Source organism: Mus caroli, unplaced genomic scaffold (assembly GCF_978045245.1).
Source record: "Mus caroli unplaced genomic scaffold, Mus_caroli_1 scaffold_14, whole genome shotgun sequence".
Lineage (NCBI taxonomy): Eukaryota > Metazoa > Chordata > Mammalia > Rodentia > Muridae > Mus > Mus caroli.
The window spans coordinates 28,366,133-28,393,945 of NW_028227269.1; the positions used below are offsets into that span (position 1 = coordinate 28,366,133).

The 27,813-nt window shown below is 41.7% G+C and overlaps 1 long non-coding RNA gene across 1 annotated transcript; it reads left to right on the plus strand.

The window, feature by feature from the left end:
- Positions 1–27,627, plus strand: LOC115032769 (uncharacterized). The gene is made up of 3 exons (XR_003838391.2): positions 1–62; positions 10,060–10,201; positions 26,130–27,627. It is a non-coding gene; the product is annotated as an uncharacterized LOC115032769 (long non-coding RNA).
- The last annotated feature ends 186 nt before the right edge of the window (positions 27,628–27,813 follow it).

Here is a 27,813-nt window from a genome sequence, read left to right on the forward strand (position 1 = left end):
GCTACTGAGAAGACCAGACAGAGCAGATGCAGGAAGACAGGGGTAATGTCTCCAGAGCAGAGGTAGGAAGACTTTACATCACTGATCATTCATGTTTCTATTTGAAGGCTGAGGGGTGAGACCGTGGAGGCTTGGTTGTATATGTTAGTGCTGTGATGAGCTCCATCAGAGGCCAGAAGGACAGAGGCACTTATGGTCCCAAGGATCATTAAGAGTTAACTCTGCTATCTTGCTGAGAGACCCTAACGCATTGCCATAGGTATTTAACATCAAAGGACAGAATTATATTTTCAGTGGCCTTTAGGACAAAGGCACAACATGGAAAAGTTATTAGAGTCACACCCTACCTCAAGGGTCAAAACGTGGCCTCCCCTCCCAGACTGGTTATATATTAGGCTGTTTTCTGTGTGTGTGTGTGTGTGTGTGTGTGTGTGTGTGCATGTGTGTGCGTGGGCGTGTGTACAGGATGATTACATACATAGACACACACATATGATGGAAGAAAGTCAGTGTAAAACCTATAAGTTGCATGAACTCTGCAGGGATTTTGGAGAGAGAGTTTAATTCAGTGGACTAGAAGACAGTGTCAACACACTTAATACAAACATATGCCGAGCAGACAACTCCATAAGCCAAAAATATGGGATTCAAACTCTAGAATGATAAATACATTTGTTTGGTTGGCAGCAAAACTACCATAAAACAGATTTATGACAATTTTTGGAAGAGGAGAGATAAAGGATGAATAGAATCATGCTTTTTTTTTTCTTGTTTTGTTTTTTTGTTGTTTTTTTTGTTTTTTTTAGAAAGTAGCATTATTGGGCTTCTTGGTTGGGCATTGGAGGTAGGAGCAGAAGACAAGTTTCAGACTGAAAGAGAAATCAGCACAGTTTGGCAAAGCCAAATTAACCCCACTGGACTGATTACCTAAATGCTTGCCCATCCTCCCCATCTAAGCCTTTCTGTGTTTGCCAGGTACCTCGGGTGGGGCCTTTTTTAAAAAAGGGCTCCTAGTCTGACCACTCTTCCTGTGCTCGCAGATGAAGGCTGACAATGTGTTAACTATCCATCTGCCTGTTGTCTTTGGGACACTGCATAAAGCTGTCACCGTGTTTTCAGTGGGATCACTGCAGAAACTAAAAAGCAGCCTTGCAACATCCTCTGGGGAACTTCAGAAAGCATCTCAGTCCAGTTACCCCTTAGATACCTTGTCAAAGCACATAAGCTGACCAAACTGCTTCATCGTGAGCGCAAATGGAAAAAGTACAGGTTCTGACACTTAAGATACATCAAAAAAAATTAAGCAGTTCTCACAGATCTTCAACACAGAACGCCTGGAAATGACAGCTTAGCCTGAGAGAAGTCAAACAGGATGATGACACAGCACAGGGAAGCAGAGAGTCTTCCCTAGAGTGGCATGTGTCACTCAGTGACCACTGTGTCCATTCCTAAACTGTCACCACCAACACTGTAGCTCCTCAAGGAAGAGCAGGATTAAAGTCATTCATGGAAAAGACTGGCTGCCAGGCAAGTGTGAGAACTGGGATTTCCAGCAGGAACAATGTTTCTGATGTGAGCAAAAGCAGTGTTGGTGGTAGATGTTGGAACAATGACCCTTCCAGAGGCAGACAGAGTCTCTTCTCAGGATTCATGTCACATCACCAAGGAAACCAAGTCACAAGGGTCAGTATGCCTCTTTATTCCTCAGAGTTTCCAGTATGCAGAAGATGGACCAGTGTCAGTGTCCTATATCTTACCTGGCAGTGTGCTTATGGTACAGGCATGGCATTGTGGCCACGGGGCTGGAATCCAGAGCTGCCTAATGCTGCCTAATACTAAGGTGGTATGGTCCCTGGAGCCCTGGAGCTGGAATTTCATATTGTGACAAATACTCAACAAGAAGCAACTCAAGAAAGGGTTTATTTGGCTATCTTAGAGTTGTACTGCTGTGAACAGGCACCATGACCAAGACAACTCTTATAAATAACAGCATTTGATTGGGGCTGGCTTACAGGTTCAGAGGTTCAGTCCATTATCATCAGGGCAGAAACATGGCAGCATCCAGGCAGGCATGATGCAGGAGGAGCTGAGAGTTCTACATCTTCATCTGAAGGCTGCTAGTAGAATATTGCTTCCAGGAAAAAAGAAGTAGGGTCTTAAAGCCCACACCCACATTGACACACCTAATCCAACAAGGCCACACCTACTCCTACAAGGCCATACCTCTGAGCACTGCCACTCCCTGGGCCAAGCATATACAAACCATCACATGGGCCTATAGTACAGCAGTATTCAGCCTATCATGGAGGGAGTGTCAAGGTCACGTTGGACCTGCAGTGAGAAATCAGAGACAACTAAACGTTGGTGTTCTGTTCTCTTTCTCCTTGTTTTTCATCCCATTTAGGATCACCAAACCATGGAGTAACACTACCCACCATTTGGGGTGCATCTTCCCACTTCAATTAACTTAACCTAGACAATCTATCCCAGACATCCCTAGAGGCTTGTTTTGTTTTAGTGGGTCTAGATCCTGTTGAACTGATACTATTTTATTGAACTGACATTTCAGGATATGACATATATAACACATCCAGAGTGAGGAAAGGGGAGAGAAATCACTAAAAATCAAACAACCGTGTGAAGGCAAAGCTGGACTTCTGATTCAGGCATGGATCTGGAAATAGTGTGGGCTCCACGCAGTGTGTTACCCGCACATGAAAGGGAGGACTGCATTGGCAATAGAAGCCAACCACTATACGTTCCCAGGGTATGGCCTCTCCTCCACAGAGCACAAAGTAGAAAACCTCAGCTTCCTTCATGTGATAGGCATCATAATGCTCAGAGCCTGGGCAATAAGTCCATAGCAAGGACACCTAGCTTTGACCATGAAACTACAACCTTGGCGAGTTTAAAGACCAGTGGGCACTCTCTGCTCTGACCTACATTGTTTTCCCACCTTGGCAAGTAAATGGTAACATCTGTCACCTGTGGTGTCCTTAGTGAAAGGTCATTAAGGGGCTTCTGTTCAAAGTTAACAAGACACACAGACTACAGCTCAATGAGCTTCTACACGGTTAGAGAAGCCATTCATGAAAAAGAGACTATGGAACTTTACACTGGCTTTACGTTTTCACTGTAGGCTAGATTTTTATGTCCTGGCCACTGCCAAAAATGATGGACATCTAGTGACAGCTAGATAGTTAGCTTAATGTCCTCTTTTGTAACTCATGTTCATTGTCTGCATTTAGTCCTTCCTCATTCCCTAATATTTAGCTTTTCATATTCTCTTTTCTACATATTATGCTGTAACCACATGTACATTTATTTAATGTATAAATATATCACTGACTAGATTCACCATATAAGGGAGAACATATTTTGGTTTTCGTTCTGAGATGCTGTGACTTGATTTAATATTATTCTAATTGGCAGCTTTATTTTCTTGGCAGCCCATTGTCTGAAGTGTAGCTGGTAAAGATTTATCCCATTGTGTCGTGTTTTCTCTGTTTACACTTAGGGTTAGGATCTGTGTTGTCCTTGTGCAATACAGAGAGTTCTTTCCTATCCCAATATCTAGAAGAGTATCCCCTATGTCTCCCTCTAGAAATTACAATGTTTCCAGTTTGAAATTAAGCTCTCTCATCCAGCATTAATTGATTTTGTATGAAGTTAAAGATAAGAGACTAATTTCTTTTTTTGGCAGGGAGGAATACAGATTTATCAGGATTGTGTTGAATAGGCCCTTTTCCAACATATGTTTTTTTTCCCCTCTTTTGTAAAAAATTAAGTGGACACAGTTTTGTCATTTTACTTCAGGATCCTCTATACTACTCTGTTGGTCTTCATGCCTGTTTTTACAGCAGCCCTGAGCTGTCTTATTGTTGCAGCTGTATGGTATAATGTACTCTGGGGTATTGTGATGCCTCCGGTGGTTCTGTACTCCTTAGGAGCGCTTTGGATCTCTGTGTTCTTTTGTGGGTTCATATGAATCCATGTATATTTTGTAAACCTGTAAAATATGACCTCAGAGTTTTGATAGTGGCTGCATTAAAACTGTAATTTAATTTTGTAGCATGGATATTTCCACAGTATTAAATTTTCCAGTCCAGGGGAACAGAGTGCCTTTTAATTGTCTAGTGTCTTCCATGATTTCCCCTTTTAGTCTTCAAGTGTCTATTGTAACTATTTTCCCCTTCTTTAGTTAGATATATTCCTACAAACTTAATTTTTAGAGTAATTTGATTAGAGTATTTTTTCTGGTTTCTTTTTCTGAGAGCACATTGTTGGGATAAGTTAAAGCTATTTTTTAATTAATCTTTTATTAGGTATTTTTCTCATTTACATTTCCAATGCTATCCAAAAAGTCCCCAATACAGTCCCCCCCCCACTCCCCTACCCACCCACTCCCACACCTTGGCCCTGGCATTCCCCTGTACTGGGGCATATAAAGTTTGCAAGTCCTATGGGCCTCTCTTTCCAGTGATGACATACTAGGCCATCTTTTGATACATATGCAGCTAGAGACAAGAGCTCCGGGGTACTGGTTAGTTCATAATGTTGTTCCACCTATAGGGTTGCAGTTCCCTTTAGCTCCTTGGGTACTTTCTCTAGCTCCTCCATTGGGGGCCCTGTGATCCATTCAATAGCTGACTGTGAACATCTACTTCTGTGTTTGCTAGTCCCCGGCATTGTCTCACAAGAGACAGCTATATCTGAGTCCTTTCAGCAAAATCTTGCTAGTGTATGCAATGGTGTCAGCGTTTGGAAGCTGATTATGGGATGGATCCCTGGATATGGCAGTCTTTAAATGGCTATTTTTTTATACCATCAATAGAACCTTTTAAGTAAAGAATTGTGTCATCTGCAAATAGAGATGGTTTGACTTCTTCCTTTCCTATTTTTGTTCTTTTTATGTCTTTATCTTGTCTAATTACTATAACTAAGACTTCAAGTATTATATTAAATAAGAGAGCAGGTAGTGGACACCCTTGACCCAGTTTTGAATTAATGCTGGCTATAGGTTTGTTGTATTATAGCCTTTATTATTTTGAGACACATTCCATCTAATCCTAAAGTCTCCAGAAATTTCATCATGAAGGCATGTTGGATGTTGTTCAATGCCTTTTTGTCACCAATTGAAACAAATATGTTATTTCTGCCCTTAAGTTTCTTTATGTGATCATATTGTATAATTGTAATGTGTTTCCAAATTTAATTTGAGCATATCTTGGGGAGAGTTTTTTATTCACTTGTCTTAGTTAGGGTTTTATTGCTGTGAAGTGACACCATGACCAAAGCAACTCCTATAAAAGAAAATATTTAATTAGAGCTGGCTTACAGTATCAGGAGTTCAGTCCATTATCATTATGGCAGAAAGCATGACAGTGTGCAAGCAGACCTAGTTCTGGAGAAAGAGCTGAGATTTCTACAAGTGGATCAGAGGCAGACAGAAGGAGACTGTCTCACATTGACCAGACTTGAGACCTCAAAGCCCCACCTCATAGTGACATACTTCTACTAACAAGGCCACATTTCCTCCAATAAGTCCACACCTTATAATAGTACAACGTCCCATGGGCCAAGCATATTCAAACCACTACACCATGTTCATCAAAGAAATTTATAGCTTCCTTTTGTAAAGCATTCTTTGTAGTGTACCTGGTTTTGGTATTAGGATAACACTAGCTTCACAAAATAAAGGTGTTAGTGTTCCATCACTTTAAGCTTGAGAGAATTCAGCAGAGAATACATTTGGTCCTGAGATTTTCTTTGAGGGAAGGCATTTAATAACACTTTCAATTTCATTGCTTGTAATAGGTCTGTCTATCTATCTATCTATCTATCTATCTATAGATAGATAGATAGATAGATAGATAGATAGATAGATAGATAGATAGAGATAGAGATAATATAGATATAGATGATATACATATGTTAGACATGTATACACATATATGAACATATATTCCTAAGTACAGCCTACTCAGTCTGTATAATGTTACTTTTAGGTATGTTTTAGGTATGTTTAGGCTGACCATTTGGTATTGGACAACCAATTAGTGTCTTCCCTGGGGAAGACAATTTCTCCTTCTCTTAGCATTCCTTAGTTACCTGTGGTTCTTTCTACAGATTTTCCCTGGGAAAAGAATGAAGTTCAGTCTCCTCTTATTGACTGTGCTGATTCAGTTACTATTGCTGAAGTCCTGGCTAATGACATTTTCCCAGGATGTGGCTGCAATCCTTCCTGGGGGACATGTTGCCAGCTGATTCACTTTCTTAATATATAAAGATAAATGTCATGCCTTGCTAATGGAGGAGATCATTCATATTTATGAATTTCTTGCCAGAGAGGAAGAACCTTTAAAAATCTTTCAAGAACTATACTGAACTCACAATATTTTACCGAGGCTATATTCATGGCCAAAAATTGACAATCAAAAGATTGCCTTGGATATTTTCCATGAAATACTGTGTGCTTCATATAATCAAAGGATTGCCTTGGATATATTCCATAAAGTATTGTGTGCTTCATACAACATGAGTCCAAGGGCCTGTTCACAAACATGTACCTTCCATAGTCAGAAATCCACCAAGTTCCTGTGAATGTTCTATGCCCCAGTATAGGGGAATGCCAGGGCCAGGAAGTGGGAGTGGGTGTGTTGGTGAACAGGGGAGGGGATAAGGGGTTTTCAGAGGGGAAACTAGGAAAGGGGATAACATTTGAAATGTAAATAAAGAAAAGATCTCATAAAAAAGAAATCTACCAAGTTATTCATATTTTTAATGAATAATTGATAGAATAAAGTAATCTTTTTGGAAAATTTCAGAGAAAATTAATTCCACAGTTGTTGAAATCTATGTGTTTCAGCACTGCGTCAGAGTTGTTTAAAATAATGTAACACAAACTTTGATATGAAGCCTTATAAGGATATGAATTCAGCCCTAAGCTCCTAGAATTCTGCTCACATTTTGCAGTCAGATATCATTCAAAAATATCTAACCTTTGGTGAAGACACTAATAGAAAAGCCATTAAAGATAGTCACTTGCAATTCCATTATCAAACTGCAAAAGAGATTTGTACTAAATCATATTTCTTCCAACATTAATCTCATTACAAGTTGGGTTGGAGGAAAAAGCCACTTAACTGTGCCCCTGAACCAGCTGGAACCCTTGACTATTTTCCTTTGCATGAATATACTATATACTGTTCTGGGGTATCATGACCTGTGTCTTATGATGGCAGAATATTTAGGGATTTTCTTGGGAGCAGAGCAATGTTAATTAAATAATCCCTTAGAAATGCATATAATCCCATTGGAATTTCCCTTTGGATGTAGGATACATCACAAATAAAGTATTATAGAATTCATGGGAAAAACCTAAAAATATCATGACCCTTATAATTTATAATTTTGCTCTATGCTAGACACTATTCATGTATCCTCCCATGTCTGCCACCTCAGTAACAGTCCTTCATGTCAGTGTCAGGTTGTACTTGTGAGAGAGAAGGAAATGAAAGTGAACAGCTCAGGAGCTTAAGTATTTGGGTGATTGGCTATGCGATAGATCATATATAAAATCTGGGGTGAGATGGGTCAGGATTACAGAGTTTCATTCTATTTGTGGATGAATGCAACTGTTTAGGGGTGGCGGGTATATCAAATGATAGATTCAGAAGACATGAATTCTACTGCTCACAAGACACAGCTAAAAGCCTGTAACCTTACATATCTTCCTGGATTAGAATATTAGGCTTGTGAACAAGAATTCCTGAAAAGAGGCTGTGTTTATAATGACTGATTATCTGATTAGAACTGCCGTGATATAGAGAGTTGGAATGTTACAGGTCCAGACTCAAATCACCATATCTTAGGCTAGCTTTGGCTCCTTGAATTCCTTGACTCTCTCTGTATTGGAACTAATATCCTGTGACGAATAGATAACATTATTATGGGATCTATTCATTTAGCATACTGCTAGCATCCACCAATCCCAAAGCTAAAAATGTCATTAGAGGGCAGCATCTGAGCCCTAAAGTTAAGCTTTCCCCCATCTCGCACTACCTTCATCTGTGATGTAACCAACAAAGTAATTTAAGTTTGCCTTGATTTATGGCTTTCTTCATTTTGTAAAACTGTAAAATTTCACAAGACTGCTTCCACATTAAAAATGGAATTTTGAGAAACCTAAAGTTGTGTTTCTGGTCCATAGTCACTCAAACCGTCCCAAGAGTAAACTATCCCTTATTTCCGGGAAACAGTGAGAGCTCTGGTGATTCTTTCCTTGTTTTGTGATGATAGGCACCTTGGGTTTTCCAATCCACAGGATGTTCACTTGCTGGTAGTCCTTGAGTGTTGGCAAGCTTCAACAAAACAAATGAGTCTGGGTCAGTGAATTCCCACCAACTCAACATCAACGACAAATGAAGACAGAGCTCAAGGAGGCTCCCTTTCCTTGCTTTCAGGTCTACTATGTGTTGGTAAGGGCTCTGTAGTATTGCCAACATGATTAAAAATCAGGTGAACTCTGCCAGAATAGAATCACACAATTCTGTCCCCAAAGGGAAGAAATGTTTGCTCATAGTACCGTTTATTTGTTAGCCACTAAATCAATTATGCAAATAAAATGGTGAAAATACTACTGTGTTTATCCTGTGGGTGAAATGCTTATGGAAGAGAAGTCATTGAATATTAAAATGCTTATCACTTTGTAAATGTATGTTATAAAGATAAAAAAAAAAAAACCCAAGGAAATCTATTCCTTTAAAGTGTGCTAATAGATGGATAACCAGTTAAAGTAAGTACAGTATTACTTTGTGCCAACTGCAGACAATTCTTTGGTCTAAGACTCTAGAGAACATGTGGCACTGACAGGGCCCAGACATGGTTCTGAAGGCAGTGACCTCAAAATAGAGGAGAAAATCCTCCAGAAGCATTTGGCAATGTGCACCATATTATCACTGGGTTTTAGTGCAATAGGGGCGGGGGAGAGTTTTAGGAGAAAAACTGGATGTGACCCAGGTAAAATCACAGGAAGAGCCTGTCACTTCACCTGCAAGGAGAAGCAGGATATGTTTCTAGGGTAGACATACCTGGTATATCCTTGTGTAAGGGAATTACATGGCAGATGTCAAGAACAAGCTGGGTGGGCATGACAAGATGTCAGTAGTCTGTTCTGGATGCAGATGGGCTTAGAAACTGTGTTTCATTGGGTTTCTCCTCTTTTCCTTCTTTATCTTTCCCACAATACAACAAGTACATACAGACACGATCCCTGTACTGGAAAACAGACAGAGGAGAATGTCTGGGAGAAGAAGGCAGACACTTTAGAAGACAGAGAGTAGGGGTTGCATTGCATCTGTAAGGGGCAGAGGATAGAGTCTACTTAGAAAATACTTGAAAACAGAACATAGGAATGGAGATTTGTAAGACATTCCAGGTATAATGGACTGCAGCTAGTGAACTATTACAGTGAGCTCTTACCATACTTTGACCCTATGAGACCTATGTGTCCTTGTCTATATCTGTCTTGGTAGTGGCTCTGCAAGAACTTCTGGCACAGAATTCAATCAAGCATTTGTGGTGGTCAGCTGGAGCCTCCTGCCTATTGGAAAGTGCTGCCCCATGACTGCCTGAAGAGTCTGCTCTCCTCTGGTAGCTGAGATTCTCTGGTTGTCTTGTCAGGCACAGGTGACCAGCTCAGGGACAGAAGGATCCAAGCATCCTCAAATCAAGTTCCTGGAAATTCTCAGTTGATAGTGATGATAGACAGCTCTGTTCCTCAGTCCAGAAGTAGAGTAGTGCATGAGACATAGCCTTGTAGATCCCAGCCGGTGAGTCTCTGCTATTCTACTTCCTGAGATGTCTCAAGTACTGCATGCTGCAACCTCTGTGTACTTCATTCCCGAGGAAGAAAATGTGGGCTCCAAGGTGAGATGCCCTTTGTTAGTGAACAAAATACTTCTGAAACTGAAGGAAGGAAAATATAAGCATAAGAGGCAAACTAGAACACCCACATGTCCCAAGGAACAGTGGGAAATGGCACTTTTCTCCTCACAGGAAAGCACGAGTGATCTGACCTCTCCTGTGAGCTGCCGTCAATACGGAAGACACAAGTACACTGAGCATCTTAAAGCTTAGAAAGAAGACAAAAGCAAGTTAGAATAAAAAAAAAATCTCATCTGAAGAAGCTCTGCTGCCGGTGAGTAGGGGTGATGGTTGGGCGTCCCCCCCACTCCCACCCAAGGCCAGAGAATGCTTTCTACAGTACACTGTAGAGAAAACTAACTTCAGTAAATACTACAAAGGCAATCAATAGGGAGAATGGCCAGTATGGATGACCGAATGAAATAGGAGCTAGATGAGACAACCTAGCAAAATTAAAGTTAATGACAGTCTAGTCAAGGGTCTCCTGAGACATGTATGTCATCTCAGTTCCTGGGAAGTCCCAGGCCTGCAGGTGGCTGAGAGTGGAGTTGAAGATCCTAAGGTTTGTCATCCACCTTTGAATCCTTTCCTCTCAGGTTGGTCTTGGCTTCATCCAGACCTTCAGCTGAGAGCAACTCCCATGACCCTAAACCCAACAGCATAAATGTTAATAAATAGAACATCTACCCAAAAATCTGCAGGCTTTGTAGATAAGCTAAGCTGTAAAAGTGAAATTAGCCATTAAATGAATAAAAGAAAAAGAAAAAAAAAATCAGTGAAACTGTGAATTGCTAATATATGCCAATACATTGCTAGAACTCCAAAGCACCCGGTGGCAAGGTCCAAGGAAGCTATAATAACAACTTTTTCCATAAGTAAAAATGAGTTGGAGCTATATATTAGAAGGGCCTACTTCTACGTGTGTGTGTGTGTGTGTTTTTGTGTGTGTGTGTGTTTGTGTGTGTGTGTGTTTGTGTGTGTGTGTGTGTTTGTGTGTGTGTGTGTGTGTGTCTGTGTGTGTGTGTGTTTACTGCTGAAACCCAGATGTATTAGTCAGGATTCTCTAGAGTCACAGAACTTATGGAACAGACCAGGAATTTATTGGAATGACTTACAGGCTACAGCCCAAGTAATCTAACAATTGCTAGCTGTGAATGGAAACTCCAAGAATCTAGTAGTTTCTCAGCCCCACAAGGTTGGTTTTTCGTATGCACTGGAATCCCTAAAAGTAAGCTTCAATGTGAAAGAGGAATTAATGTGCTAGCAAGGCAAGGGCAAGCACAGAGCAACAGCTTCCTTCTCCCACTTCCTTAAACAGGCTTCCAGCAGAAGGTGTGCCCCAGATACAAGGTGTGTCTTCTCACCTCAAGATCTAGATCAGAGGTGTGTCTTCCTACTTCAAAGATCCAGATTAGAAGTGGATTCACCCACGTAAACCAAGCAGATTATCTTTCACAGGTGTGCTCTCTATTTCTAGATAGCACTGCACTTCAGATGCAGTCAAGTTCACAACCAAGAATAGCCATCACACACCCCAGAACAAATAATATAATTTAGAGAAAAGAAAACGAATCTTAAGAACCAAGGGTGAAATGTCACATCTCTGACTAGAGATGGAAGTTAACTCCATGATTCTCATGAGCATCTCTGCAGCCTGGACCCAGTAAAGCAGCCATGCAGAAGCCAGATGGTAGCTGGCCATCTGCGATTCTGAATGAAGACTTACCAGTTCTTTGGACATCAGAGTGATAATCAAAATAATGGGCATGTAGACCACTCATGATATTTCCATGAACTCCCCCCCGGGGGGGGGGCGCTGACTCCCATAGAGGCATTCTGGGGCAAGTGCAGGAGTCACCCAGTTTGCTGCTCTCTTCAGCAGGGCTCTGGTCCCCGGGAATAGGTATCTCCAGTGTCTGAAGACACGATCTACACGTTACCCATATTTTCAGCCTTTTATTTCAGAAGGTTAAGATTTGTCACATTACCTCCCAGCTAGTGACATAAGCCAACATTTATTACTTTGCTAAACTGAAAATAACAATTTTTAATTTCTTGTGGATTTTAAAACTGCTTTTGCCATTTGTCTCTGTACACCTATGAATGCTTAGAGATGAAGTGCACAGAAAGCCTGAAGTTGATGCTACATAGTCTTTTGGAATAAGCATAGTAGATTTATGTCTTTGGCATGGGGAGGGATGATACCAGTAATTCTTTCCTAAGTTTCAAGTAAACTAAAATACAGCCTCTCTCCGTGTACATGTGGATGTATGGCTTTTCTACAGTTTATTTCACCTTTTTCCTCACTACATTGTCAACGAATATCATTGAAAGATATTACCTGATTCCAGCTTTACAATTTCATCTAGGTGTCTTAGTAGAAATGAAATTTCTTAAAATGGCTTGTGTGTTAAGTATTCTTGGTTGTTAACTTGACATGCCTGGGAAAGAGGGAACCCTAAATGAAGAGCTGCCTCTATCAGATTGGTTTTGGGGAATGCCTGTCAGTCTTTTTTTTTTTTTTTTTCACTGTAAATGAATGGAGGAAGACCTAGCCCATTGGTGCCATCTCTAAACAGGCAGTCCTAGGTTGTATACTTTGAATATACAAAGTAAGGAGTAAGCAGCAACCTCCTAAGACTTCTCTCCTTTGTCTGCTTTCAGGCTCCTTCCTTGGGTTCCTGCTTTGGTTTTGCATCATAGAAAATCTGTAACCTGTAAGCCAACTAAACACGTTACTTCCCAAGTTATTTTTGGTCAGTGTTTTATCATCTAAATGAAAAGCAAACCATGACAGCTTAGAATTTGTCACTGGGTAGATATCCCAAAAAGCTCTTTCATTTTCTTTATCCTCCTCAAACACGAGGTCCTGTGAAGCCTATAAAATGTCCTGTAACCAGAGAGGTAAGTGGAGCCATTGAAAGTCAGAGTCAGCATCACAGAGGAGTTACTGAGACATGAGTGTCCTCTACAGGAAGTCAGCTTCGCTGAGATATACAGGGGTCAGAGTGACAAGGGATGAGTGAGCTCTTCAAGTTCTTTTGTGGGATTTTCATCAGGTCTTGTCATAACAACAGAAGTCCAACAGGATTTTGCGCTCCTCACCTGTCTGCCTGGTGACATTTCGCAGGAGTTGATTTCTTGGATTATTAACATGCAAACTTATGTATCAAAGAACAATAAATCTTGACTATTAACCATCATATAACACACATTTTAGATTCTAAATGGAGCATCTTCATTTTGTGTAAGAATAGATGCTTTACAAAGATAAATACTCTCCCATTTAGATGTCCATATTTCTTAAAAATTATGAATCGCAAAATAATTTCTACTGTGAATCAAACAAATAATTATTGCATTATAAATGACAGCTATGTCTCTAAATATAGGTTCTTTAGAAAAAAGATACTACAATATCCCAGACATCAATTTTCATTTTAGATTTGAATAAGAAGCATTCATTATGATTCTTTTAAATTTTTATCTGAAGATGCTATTAGGGACAGCTTTCACAGAAAGGTATTTTTAGACAAATGCACACGGTTCAAATAAAAAATTAATATTAAAACAATTAAAGCTATTATATTAATTTAATTGCCTTTCAAAAACATTTTATTGTATCAAAGATTTTAAAGTGTGCTTTTGGAATTCATTAGAAATTTTGTGCTAAATCCTCAGAATCTTTTGAATGATTCCTTTCAAACACTGAAATTATTTCTACTGCTATTTTGTCGCACCCCACAGCCAGGTCATCAGCATTAAGAATAGGTCACTGATGACCGACTAGGGCATCCTCTGCTGCATATACAGCTAGAGCCATGAGTCCCTCCATGTGTTTTTTTTTTGATTGTTGGTTTAGTCCCAGGGAGCTCTGGGGTTACTGGTTGGTTCATATTGTTGTTCCTCCTATGGGCAATAGGAGGAGAGGTCCTTGGTCCTGTGAAGGTTCCATGCCCCAGTATAGGGGAATGCCAGGGCCAGGAAGTGGTATGGGTGGAGTGGGGAGCAGGTGGAGGGGGAAGGGGATAGGGAATTTTCAGAGGGAAAACTAGGAAAGGGGATAACATTTGAAATGTAAATAAAGAAATATTAAAAAAAAAAAAAAGAATAGGTCTTTACTCTCCTGGTTGGCATCTCATCAAAATCCATGGTCACTATAGCTTGGTCCTCTGGTGCTGACGATGAGCATGTCCCTTCAACCCTTCATTGTACTCAGGACACAGAACACCAGGAGGAGCTGGCATGACTCCAATGCCAGTGACCATCTCTTAGCTCACCCTGGATTTATTATTACACTGCTCTGTGCCTAAGAACTCAGCTCAGTGCGAAGCAGAGCATAAGGAAGATGTGGCCATCGAGCTGGATGGCTGAGCTCCACCCTGCTGACTATGTTACAAGCTTATCCCCCTCTTCAGCAGCCAGAAAGAGCAGCGCACCAAATTTCTGAATTCTTAGCTCTACTAGAGGTTGAGCTACCCGGGGAAGATGTCCTTTCTCATTGGCTGCTCTACCCAGGCCTTTGTCGGCTGCAAATGAGCCTGACAAATGGCTCTATAAGATTGGTTCATCTTTGTTTTTCTGTTGGTGGCATTCGTGTAGATTCTACTATTTATTTCTACAAATGATACTGCAAGGAGCAGTTGCATTTACACGCCACAGAGTGTGTGTATGCCCGGCTGTCTCTGGGGCTCACACCCCACAGAGCACGTGTATACACGGCTGTCTCTGGAGCTCACACTCCATAGAGCGTATGTATACTCAGCTGTCTCTGGGGTTCACACCCCACAGAGCGCCTGTATACCCGGCTGTCTCTGGGGCTCCCAGGCTCAGTGCTTGTTCATACTCTCCACCCACATGGATCCCCAGTGCGTTACTGCCCATTTGGCTGCTTTTGAACAGAAATGCTGACCTTTGCCATCACATTGCCCATGGGGCACGCCATACTGCTTGACATGTAACTGAGAACAAGTAGCACTCTGTTTTCAGGTTAGCCTTCCATTTCCAGGTTGTAAATTAACCTGTTCTCATGAAAGACCCCACTGTTCCGTTGACTTTAACCTTACAGCTCTCGGGTCTGTTAATGCTCTGTGTCAAATTGCAGAATTCCTCCAGGCTGTCGTGAATAATTCAGTGGAAGGATCCTTCTGGTTGAGGGATGTGACTTTAATGTGAGGCCTCTACATCTGTCTGTGGGGGGATTATCTTGAATACATTAATTGCGATTGGAAGACCCATCTTCATTTTGAGTGGCACCATTTCCGGAGTGGGGAACCCTAGAGTAAATAAATCAGAGAAAGGGAGCCGAGCTACATGCATCCATTCATCGCTCCCTGCTTCTTGACTGCGGATGTAATGTACTTCCCTCCTGCCGTTGATGACTTCCCTACCATGATGTGCCATGAGGCACAATACAAGTTGCATTAGTCAGAGTACTTGATCACATCAAGAGGAAAAGAAAGCAAAAGCCGCTGTTTTTAGGGCTATTTCCATTGTAGACATTGGTCATTGGCTCACCAGTATCAATCTATAGAAGATAAATAATGAGGAAATGAGAGAGGGTTCCTTTGCTACCTACTGACTTCTCATTAGCAGGACCAGGACATTCTGGATACCCAAGATCTGAGTTTACAGCAGGCTCTTGCTTGTTTCAAGCCATAAAGTTTCTGCATGCAAATCCTCTCAAATATTCTTCCCCTTTAGACAGCTGAGTTATTCTTTGAACAGCATAATTAGCATATAAAGGGTGAGTTTTCCATCTAAAGGCACCTGAGGCATTTCAGATTCAGAGTCTCTGGAAATGACCTTGCTTTTAAGGCGCCTTCAAATCAAGACTCTTTCACTCCTGCCATGAGCGCTTTGCTCTGCAGATGAAGGGGACGCATTGTTTCAAGCACAAAGCGGGGACTCACACCAGCCAGTCCTGAAAGGCTCAGGAGTGCTTTTATAAGATCCTGTAGCAAAGAGGAGGTGTTGGAACACAGGATGCTGAGTCTCAGCCCAGCACTGTTTCCTATGCTGTCTGCTCCTCCAAGCTAGTACCTGAAAGTAACCATCTGAAACTGCTGTCCAGAGTGCTTGGGACTACTGGCTGTACTTCCCTGGGTCTCTGGGGGAGGAAGTCATTAACATCTTCCAATTGTGAATTGTTTAGGAGCCAATAGTGGCTGGATTGTGGTGCTTTGCGTGCTGATGCTCCGGGTGGAGAAGTGGTTGGGCACTCTGTCTATGGAGATTCTTAAGGTTTAAGGTCTTTTCATTACTAAACATTGAAACCATGGACTCTGTGCTTGCAGTGGGCCTAGTGTTTATTTTCTTCTTTGTTTTTCCAGTCCAGGTATTTCCCTAGTTGTTCTGGGTAATGGGGTAGACCACCTTTAAGTGTCTTGTGTAAGTAGACAATAAACTGGCAAGGCTTTGAAATCTGGCAGGAATGGTCAAGATTTGGACTAACACTTCTCTTTTTGCTGTGTTTTGAGAGCCAATGAGGTTAACAGTGGTGGGGTCAGAGGATGTGGTAGTGGTCACGTGGCTTCTACGTGTTCTTCATGGGCTATGCCTGTGTTCTCCTTTGTTTGGACCCTGGCAGCTCTGTTTGAAGGAGGAATACCAAGTTATAGCAGGAAAGCGGCAGTCGAGGGTTTTGTAGTTGTGGTGAGGTTGTAGTCGTGAGGTCTGCTACTGTTGACCCATCACTCTGCTGGCTAAATGTCATGCACTCCACTGTTGGTCTGCTCAAGATTCAGACACTGGCTTGGCCAATACACAGTGAGGATTAATACTTTGAGAGAGGAGCTTGTTCTAGATGCCAGGTGCAGTATAGAATCTTTGCGATGAACAGAAAAGAGCAGGAATGTTGAGAGCAGTCTCTGTCCTATTCTAAGTTAATCTGTATTATATCAAATGATGATTTTCAGGCTTGGCTTTACACTGGAAGTCCCCATTTTACAAGCATCCTTTGCTTCATTTGGGGTGAGAAGGCAACTAAAGCCCTGGGTTGAGTCCAGGAACATCTATAAGACATCACCTATCTAGCACAGATTAATAGATGACTTATTCCTAGAAGGAGAGCTACCCTAAGTTTCTTGGGGTGAACTGAGACTATCATAGCACATAGTACATTAAATAACATCAGCGAAACCAGGTCCAATAACTTATCAGATATAGTAGAGCAAGGCAAAGTTGTAACTTTCCCATCTGGACTCCACGAAGTGATGAACTCTGAACACTCTGCGGGCCCCAATTAGCCACGTGTGTGCTTCAAGGACTGCTAAACAGAAGATTTCTTGACTGTCCCTGGAGTTTTGGCTGCCCACCGTTGACACAGTCCACTTGGCCACCTGTCAGTCCACTTTTCACTCATCATTATAGACCTGGATGGAAATTCTCAAGTTCCTTCTCTCAGACCCAAGTTTGACCTTTAACTGCACAGTTGTCACAGCTTTGACCTTAAAACCTGATTCCAACACATTTTTTCTAGCATAGGTTTGGTTCATTATTTTATCAATTCAGACTATTTCTCAACCAAGTTCTGAAAATTCCTGAATTTTCCTGTGTTCTTTTAAACTTGTATTCTCTCTCTCTCTCTCTCTCTCTCTCTCTCTCTCTCTCTCTCTCTCTCTTTCTCTCTCTCTCTGTCTCTCTCTCTGTCTCTCTCTCTGTCTCTCTCTCTCTCTCTCTGTCTCTCTCTCTCTCTGTCTCTCTCTCTCTCATACACACACACATACACAAACACACACATATACACATGCACACACATACACACACATACACACACATGCACATACACACACACAGACACACACACATACACACACATACACACAAACATACACACACACTGACACACACACACTGTAACTGATGAACTTTATAAACTTGGAATTATTCTGGGAATGGTGCTGATCCAGCTTGGGTGGCATAGTGTGGCTGGCCTTGCTAGGTTAGTCTCACAGAATACCTACATATCGGGGTACAGAAAATGCTGCAGAGCTTATTAACCATGGGGTTAGATTTAAGATACTGTATGACCTATAATCCTAATGTCCAGAATACTTAATAGTCAGCTGTCTATGAGGGTAATAATTGATACTTGTGTGTGGGGGTGAAGGGAAAGCAGGAGCCCTGGCTTCCCACTTGAGCAAGGGATAACTCAGGGCTCCTTGGCCACATCCTCACGTTCAGCAGTCTCTGGGTATAGAATTTGGTCTTGTGGTTATTTACTTTGACAGTTGACAAACTTTGTCAACTTCCTCTTAATGTTTCTCCTTGCTCCATGACAAATCTGCTGCCCTGGAAGCCACCCACCAAGCATGTGACATGCTGGCTTTCTCTGAATGCTCTTGATGGTTTTCTTCATATTTGGCTTCAAAAATGTTGGTAATGATGTACCATGATGATTTTGCTAGGTTTTATCATGGCTGGGGTTTGCTTAGCAATTTGAATCTACAGGTGTTTGTCCTCCACAAAACTTGGACTTCTCAGATACAGCTTCTTCAAGATCGTCAGCACGAGTTTCTCCTTAGGAAATGACAGTTGTATGGCAGTTGGAAGTGCAATTCAATGGGACTCTAGAGTTCTTTGTCGACATGTCTACCTTCTCCTTATTGTCCCTTTGTGTTTAGAGTTTGTACTGACTATATTCCTAATATCATCAGTTTATTCTCCTTTGATTATGAATGCCTTCCTTCTGGCTTTGAGTTGACACCCACCAAGGTTGTTGCGTCTGCAACTACAGTTATTTTTTCCAAGACATTTTGTTTTCTTACGCGATTCCCAGAGTTCCTAGTGGCTCAGTAAGAGTTCTAAGACTCTCACTGTGTGAACCTTGTCTTGTTTCTACTAAAATTCTCTGGTGGAGACTCAGCACACAGTTAGTGTTCTCAAGTTCAAAGCTAGCAAGTGAGTCACTGACCTACTCCCATTGTGCTGGTGCAGGTGCATGTGAACTCTTGCCTCTGCTGTTTGTCCTGCCCACTGTTGCAGCTCACTTCAGACATTATACTCCAACTAAAGAGGCCAAGGGTGACCCTGCTCCTGCCCAGGGGTCCAGAAAGCAGATCAACTCTGGAGCAGCAGGAGTTGCCTCCTCTTGATGCCAGCCAGCATGAAAGCAGAAGGAAGAGCTAGACATTCCTCCTCTGCTTGGGTGCTTTGCTGATCCCAGCCTGTGAGGATAATTCTGGTCGATGCTTGCTAGTACAGCTTCTGGTTCTCTTTTATGATCTTAATCATAAAAAATGCTGGATCTGGCATACATAAAAATGGAGAAATGTTTCCGTTGGCAAAGTGCTCTTCTTGCAATCACATGGATCTGAGTTCAACCCCTGAAACTTATTGGGGAAGAAGACGAAGATGGTGGTAGATAGAGTTTGATCAGTGGGGCTCTCTGCCTAGGCAGCTTCGCTTCTTCATAAACTCCAGATCCTGTCTCAAAACCAAAATTGACTGACATCTGAAGAACAACACCTGAGGTGTCTTCTGGATGCTACATATACATGTACTTGCATATACATGTGCCCCATGCGCACACACACACATACAGAGACACTCACATACACAGACTTACACATGCACTCACACCACTTACACACACATATATTCATACATACATACACTCACACACATACACTCACACACATACATTCACATACACTCACACATTCACATGCACATTCATACTCACTCATACACGTGCATACACACACACACACACACACACACACACACACGAGCACACATGCATGTTGAATTGTTTGTTGTTTAATTGTGTTTGTTTTACTGTCACTCTTAGACAACATTTTACAAGATTTATTTTTACTGTGTCTGTGTTTGTGTGAATATCACGTGTGTGAAGATATTTCGAGAGGCTGAAAACATTCAAGAGAATCCTGGATCCCTAGACCTGGAGTTATAGACAGTTGTGAGGGACCCGATGTGGGTTCTGGAAATCAAATTCGGGTCCTCTAAAAGAGCAACAAGTACTTTTATTCATGAAAATACCTTTCCAGCAAAAAAAAAAAAAAGCCTTTGGAAGGTTTTCTTTCTTTCTTTTGCTTGCATGCTTGTTCTCTGTGTCTCTGTATAAGTGTATGGACATGTGGAGTTAGGATTACAGACATTTGTAGGGAGAAATGCCTTGCTAGGTGGATACTGGGATCTGAAATCTGCTTCTCAAGGTTGAGGAGGAAACTGTCCTAACCACTGAGATATCCCTTCAGCTCTGGGTAGACACAATTTAATGCATAGATTATTTAAAAAAAAATCTAGTCAACTCTTTACATCTGTTGGAGGAAGCTGAGGCTAAGGAAGGGAGAAAGACACCCAAGCCACAAGCCAAATGAAGCACTCTGTCCCCATCCACTAGAGCACAAAGTCTTAAACATCTGTGGTCAGTTTAAGTCATCCAATAGCAGGTATCCTGGGGTGTGACAAATAGCCACATACCCACTAACCACCATGGGCTTCAAGGGTCCTGTGAGGACAGCTTAGAGCCTGAAAGGTAGCTTAGAGTCAGAGTCTCTGAGGGATAGCGGGCATACAAGTCCAATTTCTAGAAAGGAGCAGCTGCCCAAAACACAGGCAGAAAGGGAGGAAGGGAAAGGAGGGAAGGGAAGAGAGAGAAGGAGATAGCACTTGTTCAGAGGTGTGCTGGCATGAAACCCACATTCCTAAGCGCTGCCCTGAGCCTGGTGGGCAGGTAATGTTTTGTTGCCTCTTGGGGGATGAACATCTACTTGGGCTTTTGGTGGGTCAGAGGGAGGATTGCGGGGCTAAATTCCCCTGAACAATGATGATGCCTGTGTACATGTGGGGTTCCAGGGCTCTTCGACATGCACAAGGAAGCAGGTTTCCAGCTAAAGATAAACAGACTCTCCTGTGGGCTTAGTAGACTGCATTATCTGCCTGATGAAAATGGAAACATTAGCAGCCTCTTACAAAGGAGCCAAACGCCACCCCATTGTTCTCAGATTCTCCCATGGTAGAAGTAGAATTGTTAAATTTTCTAAGTCCTTATTTATTTATTTTTTATTGCCTTTCTCCTACACATAAAAAGGTTTCTAAATTCCTTTGGGTTCTTTTGAGAGAATGTAAATGTATTTCATCACTCAAACAAAATGAAACCAATAAAGAAGCAGCTACAGGGAGGGAAAGAATTGTGGCTGCTTATACTCAGAAAGGTTGATGCAAAAAAGCACTTTTCATCTCTGATGAATCCCTGGTGCTGGGAAGGAGCTGCAGGAGCAGGTGGACGCTGAGGTGTTGCCATTACCTGTCATTCAAGGCAAAAGTTAAAAAGACCTTTCCCTTGCCTTCCTGTTAAAGATGCTTCCATTTGGAAGGTCTGTGCTCAGCGTTCATTATACCTCCGTTATATTTCCTGATGGTGTCCTTAAATGGTCAAGTGGGGGCCACATGCCACGACTGTGCTTGTGTTAAGATAAGATACCGCATTGTAATGATTTACCAGTAAAATCTAGAATGATCTAAAGGTAGTAAACGGAATTGAACATAGGAAGAATCGGGTATTTTTAGGCCCATCACCCAAGCAGCTCACTTGTTTCCTTCAGAAAGGTCTGAGATAGGTGTGTTGAGTTGCAGTGTGAATCTAGAGCTCAGGCCTGGAGCCCAGAAGCGGGTAAGCTAGTGCATGTGTCATTTGGAAAGTTTAATAGCATAAAGTACATAGAGCTCTTGAAGTGTGGTGACGGCTGCAGGGTGTATAAATATGATCTCGGTGAGTGGGAAGACTAGGGGCAGGTAGTGGGAACGTAGGACAATGGGCCATCAGACATTACATACCACCAAACACCCTCTGAGCCAATGAAACTCACACAAGGCCACTTACACTTGGTCCTCATGTCTGTCCTGCCAATGTGGGAACTGTCCCTTTCACCTTAGCCTAGTGATAGCCACCTGAGGAAATGAGGTAGAGGCTGGGCTAGGCTGTAGACAGCAATTGGTCTCAGTGCTAAGTTATTGGACTTGGGTTGCACACTTACTGGATTCTGAGTCCTAAAGTATATGTTGTGTATACAGTAGTCAACAGCATTGACACCTGCTTGGCATAAGTAGGGTTGATGATCTTGTTATTTTACTCCTCATAATATACCCAGGTGATCCCATACCCTGTCATAAAGATATTTGCACTCCCTATTGATGCTTCATTCACTAGAGCAAAGACTTGGAATCAACCTAATTGTCCATCAACAGATCAGATGACTGAATAATCAAAATATGTGTGTCTGTGTGTGTACTATTCAATTCTGAAGGAAAATTAGATCACAATATTTGCAGAAAAAAATGAAGTCGGAATGTATATATGAATCAAAGTCACATAATTACAGAAGGAAAAAAAGACATGTTCTCCTTCATATTCCTAGGTGTGTGTGTGTGTGTGTGTGTGTGTGTGTGTGTGTGTGTGTGTGTAAACAAATGTACATCTAGGTGCAACATCACATGTGAAAAACAGAACAGGAAAGAATAAATATTACAGGATGAGGAAAGACTGAATACAACCAATGAGTATAAGTTATGAAAGGGATAATGATATTTTTCTAATTCTAATTTTGCATCCTAGCTAGATTTTTCTATTGCCATAATTAAGACTCTGACCAGCTTGAGGCAGAAAGGGTTTATTGCGGTTTACAGCTCACAGCCCATCATCCAGGGAAGTCAGGCTAGGACCTCAAGGCAGGAGCTAATGCAGAGGCCATGGAGGAGGGCTGCTTACTGGCCTGCTTTTCCTGGCTTTCTCAGTCTGGACTTTTTACAAAATACAACTCAGAACCACCTGCCAGGGTACCAGTTGCCACAATGGGCTAGGTACTCCAATATTGATCATTAACCCAAAAAATGTTTCGCAGGCTTGCCCATAAGCCAGTCTGGCCGGGCATTTTCTCAACTGAAGTTCCTCCTTCTCAGATGATTCAAGTTGACCAGAAACTAAGCAGAGCACTCTGTTAAGGATTTTTCAATTTTTTTTTTGGTAGCGGATAAGTACATAAAAATATATTCAGTGGTGAAAGCATAAAATTCAATATGAAGCTTAACAGCTCCTGTTTAAATGCTTACTCAAACTGTATAAAAGTTTATTGAATTGTATAAGGTATGCTTCTGGTTGACTAGGTATTCAAATTTCGAAAAATTTCTCATTTTTTTAAAAAATAAATTTTAGGATTAAATAAAAGAATTAGGAGAGTCAAGTATGATGAATAGGGTTAAGTTAAGTAAGATAAACAGGAGTTTAGCTTCCGGTGATTTACATCAGGTCTCTTTGGGGACACAGACTGAGGACATTCCAGAGATCCCAGAGATGTATAACCCAGCTCGGAAGACACAAAGAAGCTGTGTCCTGGACCAGATAGAATGTGATCCAAGCAACCCACGGCAGACTTCTCAGGCTGATGGAACTTCTACCGTCCTAAGCAACAGCACTTAGTTTAGACACTTGCTAGAGAGGACTAGAGAACCCTAGAATACAGACTTGTCACTTTGAGAAATTCATCATTGAAATGAATCATGTGTACCCAAGCCCCTTGGATTCCTGGAAATTTTTACCATGTCGCTAAACTGAAGCAAAATAGAAAGTGGAAAGCCATTAAGACTAAAGTCATTTGGGTCCCAGAGCACAGTGGTGTCAGGCCACACTGAAGTCTGGGTTTGAGCCGTAGCAACTATCATCTTTAGATACTCCTGAGACTCTAGAATACCAACTTTACAAGGAAAGAGATTTTATCTAAGTAATTCTCAAACATTTAAACTGTTTGAATATTTGCATAAATAATTACTTTCAGTAACCCCCAGTGGTAGTACTTTCAGTAATATGTTCACATTATTTTCCAGTGGTTGTTGCTAATGAAAGTGAACTGCATTTATGAATATAAATTATTAAGATTAGCCAACTGATACATGGCAACTAATTTTCAAGATACTCTCTGTAAACACATAAACTTGTATTAAATATTCATATAATCATTGTGATAATTAATCCATAAAGCAATTATAAGTGAAATTAAATTGTCTTATAAATAACCAAATAAAGTAGGACTTTAAAAGCTAGGAAGGTAACACATCAACTTTTACAACTTAACATAGCATAACTTTAATTCTGCTAATTCCAGCTGTGCACAGTAAAGCAAGGTCCCATTGTCTTCACAGGTGTGTGGCTAAGTCATGAGCCTGAGAGGGGATAATGCGCCTCTATGAGAAGGTTTCAGAAGAAGGCCAATGATGCCTCCTGGCCAGATGTTACTTGGTCCAGGTGAATAGACCTTTACCTGCCCAGTGAGGATGTGGGTATAATGCTACAGTAGAAATAGGGCAGGAGAAGCGTCAGGGTCCAGTTGTCTCTCTCCAGCCAGGATTGCTTTGACGGTTCAGATGGATTAAGTTTGCTGGTAGTGCTAGTCTTGATGAGAGGTTCTCAGAGTTCTGCCTACCTATGTAGGGAGACTCCAAATAGGAAGGTGGTGAGAACTGAGGAAATATTTACCTACACTGTGCAGCCCATGCTCAGCTTCCGGACGTGTTCCCATTCTCTCCACCTGATGCTCTGCTCTCCGGCCAGCCTCTGTGTGGATTCCTAGTCTCTCTCCTCCCTCCCTAATGAAGCTCATATTATCTTCCTCATAGCTGGCAGAGGCATTTTTTGGGTTTCTGGATCCTCTGCCTGGAAGCCCCTCTGTCTTTTGGTAAGTTCTGGTCAAACTTTTCCAGTGCAACTTCTCTAGGCAAACAGTTACTATTCACTGCTAAGCAGTACTGTTCCTTATTTCCTTTGGCAATGTATATTATTTCCTTAACTGTCCTTATTTCCATGGCTATAGCAATGTAGTGATGATGATACTCATTTTAGTAGAGGACAGGAAGATGTGAAAGAACTATTCTAGAGTGTATTTGAGATAATTTGCTAGAAAAAAATAGTTAAAAATCAATTCTAACTCTGTAAATTAGACTCCATGTGTCCTTCCTTCCCACCCCCAGACTCCCAACCCTGCTTCAACATTCTCCTTCTCCCTGGTCTCTGGCTCTGTCTTATCTATATATTTCAATCTGGTTTCTCTTTATCATTTTCTGCCTTTCATTTTGACACATGCGTTTAAAGCTGTGACCTGTACACACACACCATTCACATGGAAATAGTGAAATGACTACAGATAAGCACATTGGTATAGCTGCCACCTTTTGATGTATGGTGAGAAGAAACCAAATCTACTCTCTTAGGATTTTTCCAGTACACAATACAATGTTACTAATGTTACACATTAAAACTTTAGACTTACCCACCCTGAGAAAGCTCACACCCCTTGTCCCACTTCCTATTATCTAGCCTCAGAGCATATCATTTCCATCCTACCCTGACCATAGTCCTGGTTGTGGCCACTGTTCATTGAGTAATGACAAAGAATTTGAATTTATTCCTTTTCACTGAAAAGTATTTGACCAAGTAGAAACAAACCTGCAACAAGCAGTATGGTATAACTTCAGAGCGTCTGTGAAGTTTGATGAACAGGCTCATCAGATGAATGGAAGAGACAAAGAGCAGATCAATCTGCCTTGGGGATTTGTGGTTAGTACTGACCCACAGGCAGGAAAGGGTCAGAGGGAAGATTTAAGGAAGAAAAATCTACTGTAAACAGCAAAGCCTTACCATCTATCGACCATAACGGTGTCTGGAGGTAGGATCAAGACTGTCAAGCTGGGCCTTGCCTTGGAAGAAAAATCACTTCATCTGTAAAGAAAAGCAGTATAATGATATTTGTAGGAACAAGGATGCATGGCTGGAGAAAATAATGCTAAGTTGTAAGCCAGACATGTATGGAAAATGTTATAATGAAACTTGGTATGCTAACTAAAAGTTAAGAAAAAAAAATAACAGCTATAACCTTATACATTGTGTCTGATCTTTTAGCTTGCACAGTCTTGACAAAGAAATTACATATCCTTAGTCAACTACTCCTAAGCAAAATTAACATATGCAACCTTTTACCATGCTCCCAATTTTGTATAAAGTCTCCAAGAGGAGCTAAATTGTAATGCTCTTTAGAACACAAACTTCCTTTTCAGCTTGGCTTTTCCTGCTGCGACAAATTTCCTCCCGATTTCTTACTGTGTCTCCTCTCGGAGTGTTTTCTTCTATAATGGCAACCGAAACCTACAAATACGGGATAAAGGTCTCTTTCTGTTCTTTCCCTCTCCAGGACGTCTCAGCCTTCACTATGGGCAACAACAGGTTCAGAAGAACAGCAATGTAGAAATGGAGGCCTGCACACCTCCAGATTAGGACTGCAATCTAACCATGTTGCGGATAACATCCAACCTCACTTGGTATCCTCACAGGGAACTCTTCAGTAAGGAGAATGAGGCTCAGAGAGATGAGATGCCTCAGAACTGGGCAGCGACCCAAGCCTGACTTCTTGAATTCATGAGATGGCACAGGCATCATTGTTATCCCCAGACATTACAGAGTCAGAGTGTGTAAATGGTGGCACTGCTGTGTGCTGGGCCTGTGATGACCTCATTGGAATTCTTCTTTCAAACACCTCTTGCCTCAACTTTGGACTGTGATTCATGGTGGGAACTTAATTTCTAGATGTTTGTGTTTAATTAATAGGTTACCTGTGTAAAAACTACTATCATTGGTCACTGACAGTGCTAGCCCATAGCTATATATCCAGGTCCCTCTTGGCCTCTCGGACATGTATAGTTCTTTGAGGATACAGGGCTGTTCCTTGGATAGTAGCAAGCCTAAAGTGTGGAAGTTTCAAGTGCTATGCCTATGAAGCACGAGGAAGAGCTCTAGGATGATGGGAATAGGACCGACATGCAGGGTGGAATCCTGTCCCATGTACACAATGGGCTCTGATGAGATGCAGAGCCAAAATGGATCCACTGCATGTGCGCCAGGACATGGGTCACCTGGTGACACCACACTGCCTTGCTAAAAGGCCCTCCTGCCTTTGTCATGTGTTCTCAAAACCACCTCTGGTCTTTAGAAAAGGCCAACAATATGGGTGACCTGATCAGTACATGGTCAGGATATACACCCTTAACCAGTACAGACTCAAATCCTTGACAGATACCTGAAAGACACAGCTGACTGGTTCTGCCAGCTACTCTGGAATTCTGGACAAGCTGTTTTCTAGAACTGAAGTGATGAAAGCTTGGGCTATAACATAATTCTGCCTTTGATTTTCGAGTTAATGCGTTCTTATGTAAAGGCAGTCAGTTCTGTTTGGCTGCCTGAGATGCTGGAGTTTTCTGAGAATCCATGAGTGAGGCCTGCCTGGTGCTACACATACCCCAGTATCAACATTCATATGAGTGAAAACAATCTGACTCAGAGCTCTAGAATGTCCCCTAACCTGGGGAGGACTAGAAGGACCCAGAGGAAGAACCCCATGGACCCTCTAGTTACCCCATAGTCCTCATTATAATCAGTTCTAGTTACTTTAGCCCTGAGGAAGAGAAAAAAAAGTCCCTAGAATCATAGCTGAAAATGGCAACCATCAAAGCAATAGTAGGTTCATCTTCCTTGCCGAAGTTACTCTGGTATGTGCTCAATGGAAACTGCAATGCACTTTTCAATTTTAAAGTTGGGCATCACCCATCATGTGCACAAGCAGCCTGGACCACTTCATACTCACATACCCACAGCCTGGACCACTTCACACTCACATACCCACAGCCTGGACCACTTCACACTCACATACCCACTGCCTGGACCACTTCACACTCACATACCCACAGCCTGGACCACTTCACACTCACATACCCACTGCCTGGACCACTGCCTGGACCACTTCACACTCACATACCCACTGCCTGGACCACTTCACACTCACATACCCACTGCCTGGACCACTGCCTGGACCACTTCACACT